Source organism: Odontesthes bonariensis, chromosome 14 (genome assembly GCF_027942865.1).
Source record: "Odontesthes bonariensis isolate fOdoBon6 chromosome 14, fOdoBon6.hap1, whole genome shotgun sequence".
In the NCBI taxonomy this organism is placed as follows: domain Eukaryota; kingdom Metazoa; phylum Chordata; class Actinopteri; order Atheriniformes; family Atherinopsidae; genus Odontesthes; species Odontesthes bonariensis.
In genome coordinates this window covers 20926767-20933202 of record NC_134519.1, presented here as the reverse complement: position 1 = coordinate 20933202, position 6436 = coordinate 20926767, and positions in this window count along the sequence as shown.

The window sequence follows — 6436 nt, the reverse complement described above, 5'->3', positions numbered from 1 at the left end:
TTTGCTATGGAATTGTTATGTTGCTGTGTTTTAACACACAAATATTGAGTGATTTGTTCCCTCACTCTGAAAATAGGCCTGTTAAATGGAGCATGGAAAAGATTTAACTTTATGACTCACACTGCCTGAAACTCTTTCCAATCGTTTTGTAAATGTATTGCTGAGAGTAAATGCTGGATGAATATGGTATAAAATGTTGAAATCTGACCTCCCATTCACTTGTGATTTCCATGTAACTTTCACTACACTACTCACTCCAAGCACTAAAGTAATTCCCAAAGGAACAGTTGTTCAAACGTACTCATCCATTATCTGTCACTGTGATTGACAGATGCAAAAGAGTGCAATGATGCCCTTAAACACCACTGTGTTTAAAATAGAGCTGCTTTTTGGCACGCAGATATTCCAAGGTATTGATTGTGCAGAGTCAGAAATAACAAATAGCCTCTTATGGTTATGTAAGTGACTCAGCCAGCACAAGAGGATGCTGAAGATGAGCTGAACCTCTTCAGTGAATTAAAAACCAGTGAAAAACTTTAATCATATAACACACACATATTTATGTGTTTGTATACATATCTTATCCAATAAGGTTTTGACATATTGGAGAAAAATCCAGCTTATTCAAACTCCTACACATGTTAAAGTCTTGCTGTAACATAAACACTGCCACCTTACATTATACAAACCTTACACGGCCTTGCACAGACAGTTGTCAGAATGGATAGAAACACTCCTGCTGTACAGTGCTGGCCATAGCCTTCTTAATAGGATTATTCTACTCAGTGCTCTTACTAATTGTTTAGGCAGCATGTGTCATGCTTCCACATATCCATAACTCTATAACTGGATTAGAGTGACAACTCGTGGAAAAGATTACGCACTTCAAGGTTGCCTCCCATGTGAAGGACTCATCCTTTTACTTTTCTTCACATGCCTCACATGGTCTGCATTGATACCTACTAATATTTTTGCAGGCTGGATTCTTACATCAAAGAGTACCTTTTTTTTTAAAAATGCTTAAAAATAATTAGATCCAATTTGAATATTATTTTAATTCGGATAACCTTTGCATGTAAAGACTTGCTTTCGAGAATGTTCCTGAAATAGAATTTCCAGGTAATCATTATAGAAAAAAAATGGACCTGTATTGTTTATGTACTGTTGTAAAATTATTACTGCCTTGGAACAAAACATCTTCCTTCAGGTGCAGTAGAACTGTAAAGTTAAACAGAGCAGAAATCCCATTAAAGAGATAACCAGCGTAAACTCACCAGGGTGTAACTAATGATAAGTTGACCTTTGTGGCCTTTGGATGTCCAAATGTCTCTGGAATGTCGATGATTCAGCTTTATAGTATGACAGGGTTAATAAAATCATTATTTCCCTCATGTTAGTGCCATTTAAGTTTATTTTACAGGAGTACACATGAGAGAGCACTTGGTTTATGGGGATTTGCCATAACATCATATGGCCCTAACCCCACACCCTTGAACAAGGAGACATGGAGACCAATGAAGTAATTCACTTACATGGCATGGTTACAGGGGTTTATGTACGTCATGACACTGACCAAGACCGGAATGGCAAAAATGTTCTTATTTGGAACTTCTATCTCACTTTTATTGACTGCTGTAAATTAGAGAGCACATGCTTTAGTGCACTGATGGGGACAAACACAACGTTGAGGACAGTCTTGGTGCAGATTAACTACAGACTCCTCCTTTTTTTGTTTTGAGTGCTACTTATAAAACAGGTGTTTCCCTGTGTTTTACAGGTGATGCACATAAGTAGTCGGTATTGTGGTGTACCGCTGGGAAAAAAAAGAATTCTTACACCAAGAAAAAGACAGGCACAATTTTCTTTGTAAGGATGGCCCGTATCTTGTGCATTTTTGGACTTCTGTACTTTGTATTGTGTACAGTGGAAAATACAGAGCTTGAGGAAAGGTATGGAAACCTGCAACTTCAGCGAGAATCCATGTCATCTACTGACAAATTACAAGACAGTCAGGTACGGTCTTTGATTTCCTTGTTGTACTTTCCCATGTAATTTCCTAATGTCGGTCCTTGATATTTTCTATGGCTATGGCTCCAATTACAGTCTAAACATCGTTACATAATGTAAATTTATGCCATTTCATAATTGTCCAGTGTGCATCCATAAAACGGTACATTTAATTTTTTTGCATGTATCCCCTATTCTTTTGGGCAGCAGATGCAAAAGAAAAGAAGAGAACAAAAAAAGATGCAGTCCAACACTATACTTTATAGGATACATGAAAACTCAGACACGGCTGTAGCTCAGGAGGAAAGGCAGTCATCACTGGCTTCTCCGGGCAAAATGTCAATATGTCCTTAGGCAAGACACCGAACCCCCGTGTTGCCTGTGATGCGTCTATCGGTGTGTGAATAGAGGAAAAAGGCACTGCGCAACCTCCAACACTGTATAAACTATAAGACGTGCAGTATGAGTGTGTGTGTGTGTGTGTGTGTGTGTGTGTGTGTGTGTGTGTGTGTGTGTGTGTGTGTGTGTGTGCGTGTGTGTGTGTGTGTGAATGGGTGGATGTGATGAGTTGTGTTAAAGCGCTTTAAGTGGTTAGCTAGATGAGAAAAGTGCAGTCCAATTTACTTGACTTGACTGTACGCTGACTCACAGTTTCCCAGGTGGTACAATGGCAATAAAGCCTATCAGTAGAAGCGGAAAATTGTCTAGAAAATTCTTTGCACTCATTTTATGTTTTCTTCCATAGGAATCAGCAAACGGGCAGAATCTTATTGAGCTGCTTTATGCACTCTCCATATCTGAAAATGGAATTATCCCCCAAGAATCTAAAGACTCAGAGGAGCAGAAGAAGAATCGGCGTGGATCAGGACGTGGTGTCTCAACTCCCAAACCCTGCAGAACCTTCTACTGGAAATCCTGGGCTTCCTGCTAACCTTATCCTCACTTGAAAGCCAGACCTCATGAAATGAATGTGTAGAGTTACTGTCAAAGCCAAGAGTTAGTTTTGCCTTTAACATTTCTAATTAATTGCTATTTCACCACCCCAGTTGAAAACATGGACTTTATGCTATTCATGCTCACAAAACATCCTTAATGAATAAAACATTCTCATAAATGTATTGTCTATATTACTGTATGTCTATCATAACATTTTGCTTTGCAAGATCACAGACTATTCGTGAATGTTTATGAAAACTATCCCAAAACTTTGGAATAACCTGCCACTGAAACTTTATTTGAGGGAGGCTAAAAAAAACTTAGAAACAGGACATCTGGAGTTGGACTGAGTTGTTAGCATCCTGCCACACATCTGTTATTATGCATGATAGAGACAGATGTATGGCTTTTCAAACAAAATTCATCACACCCTTTTTCTCCCAAAGTAAGTTGAATTCATAAGCTGTACAAGCACAATTCAGCAAAAGGTGTCACAGACTGGAATGGCCAATATGGTATGGACAAATAGATATTTAAACTCCCCTCCACTGCTTCTGTTCATGATTTATGAATTATGATTTTGCATGTGCCATAAATGTCTCTTGTGGCTACAGTGCTTGATGTCTGGCTGTAGCCCCTTCTTCAGTAGAAGTAATTTTACAAGTAGTTTTAGTAGTTTGAGATGTAAAAAAATTCAAGCCTGTACCAACACTCACATCTGTTTAAAAGCCCTGCAGACAACTTGCATTCTTGCACTTAGTTTAGCAATAATTGACCTTAATCCTGTATGCCTGCAATGTTTAAAGAAGCCAGCCTGGTGCTGAATTTGTAATGCTCAGTAAATGAAAAGTCATGGTGAAGACGCTGCTACAAAGTCCTGTTTGTCCTCCATGTGAAAAAGACATCGTTAAATGAGCCCCTGCAGAAAGCTGAAACACTCAGCAGGAGTTTTTGATGGCCAGCTGTGCTCCACTGCCCTGCAGTGCTATGTTAAATTGTGAATCTGGAAAATCAACCAGGATAACCTGTATCCACTTATTTGTCAGTATTAATTTCCACAGAGCATTGTTCTGTTAGTATTTCATGAACAACTTGTTTTAATTCCTGGAGCATGTAGTTCTTATATGAAATGAATGCCTGCAGTGTGCTTGATCTTTCTGTTCGTGGTAGACCAGCAGAGAAATATAACAGCAACTTTACGATTGTCTACGTCTTTGATGTTGCAAGAATTGTTATACCATTGATGCATGTTGGGATTTGAACTACCAGGGGACTCCTACACATGAGATAGCAGATCTTATGTATAAATGTCTGGCATACGTACATGAGGCTCACATATTGCTCCAGAATTCTCTCGATACTCTTTTGTTTCTCTGCATGAAAAACACCCTGGATCATAACTCATTGTTACATTTATGATCATAATAGAATATCCTATAAACCCCTCCTTTAAAAAACACGTAGATCTTCACTATGCCTAAAGAATGCATGCATATAAAACTGAAGAAAATCTGAAGTGAAGAATGTGAACTTATCAATCAGAAACAGGTAAAGAAGGAGTAGACAGAAATAGAATAGAATCAGGCTGCTGCAAAACAAGGCCAGATTGAGGAGACGTATCAAATTGGATAGAAGGATGGACAGGGAATAGAGATTAGGAGAGTGGGAAAGCAGAGGAAGGAGAGGCATGATGAGAGAGGGAATTAACAGTGTTGGAACATAACTGGAGTCAAAGATTGGCTTAGCATCCTTTCTGTCCCCAGGCTACTGAGATGCAACAGGACAGTTTTCCTCTGTAAAAACCACTGCCAGCGCATTAACATGCACATGCTGCAGAGCTCCTTCAATAAATTAATAGTGCATGAGGAAATTCAAAATATGTGTGGGCAGCCAGCTTGGTGAGTGGGTTTTGTATATGTGAGGGTGTGCATATCCTGTATCCATGCACTATTAAATGGTCTGTTTGTGTCATTTCACCGTGGACAAGGTGCAGCAGCAGAGACCTGAAGGTTTGGATTCAGCCTTCTTAACCATCGGAGCATCATCAAACTTCTAGTATCACTCTCAAGCAATCAGATTAAAAATTCGAGCCAGCTACATCAAAGAAGCATCACTGAGTCTTAATTGAACACAGGCTAATTATTTTTAATGAGAAGCACTGATTGTCCTACTTCTTAGTAGGAGTTCCTTCATTCACTTCCTAGGAGGATGAAAGGAAAGAGGCGAGTTGAGTCCCAGAGGCACAAGCTCATATCCAAAAAACAAAGCAGATAGAAGAAGACAGACATAGAAGAAGACTGTTTTTCTTCACACTCATGTGCTTGTAAAAGACAAACTCATGTGCAAGCCTGTATAAACAACAAATGAAGAATTATGTCCATGGTATTAATCTAGATCAATGCAAAAACTAATTGATCTGTAGCCAATCTGTAGCCAGATTCTTAATGTGGTAGTTCCAACTGAACAGCTCCAGGTGAATTCGACCTCAGATACTGGTTCCACATGAAGTGTAACTTCTGAAACAATTTGATTTGACAATATCCTGGTGATGGGTCACAGAGAAGTTGTAAAAGGTGCCAGCGGTGACCCTTAAAATGCAATAACACTTTTACCACAAATCTGCCATATGGTAGCACAGATGGTTTGAGAGTAACTAGGAGAGAAAGGAATTCTGTTGAGTCACTTGTTGTGAATTTAAAAAAATAAAAAAATAAATTCTACTTTACAAAATGATATTCTAAGCTAGTAAAAGCTGTTTATCACAAACTCTTCCAAATGTTTTGTCTCTTAGATGTTAGACAGAAGATTAAAGTATCAAATTGCACATCGGATACATAGTGGGGTTTACAGGCAGCCAGACAAATTTCTTAGATCCTGCCTGCCACGTGACATCTTGAACAAAACTAACAAGAATTCCCTGATGTTTGCAGTGAAGGAAGCTTGTGAATGTGAATGTCGAAACTGATACAAGTAATTGACACTTTGATCCTGATGGAAATATTTCAGAAGCTCAATGGATTGCCATGAAAACAGAGGATAAATCCTGCCGACTCTGATGATTGACTGCACATGAGTTTCTCCCTTTCAGCCATCAAAAGGGTGACATGTTTTGTACCTTTACAAAATTCTTAATTTACACTTAGTCATTTGGCGCACACTTTTATCCAAACAACCCAAAAAATTAGGAAAAACATTCAAGTTTCAGTAGAGTAAGAAGCCCTAACATAGATTAAATCTATTTAAATGCCAGAATAAAAGTAGAACAGAAGAGCAAAGTTGTTACATGTTGGGTTGTTTGATGTGATAGGAGAGAAAGTAATCTGGGAGGAGATGAGTCTTCAAGACATTCTGCTCCGAAAGCAATTTGTAGTTTGTTCCACAATCAGGAGACCACAGATGGAGTCTGGATTGAGACTGCCTTGTGCACAGGGATGGCTGTGCTAGACGTTCCTGAGAGGAATGCAGTGGTTGATAAGGAGCATAAGCCTGAATG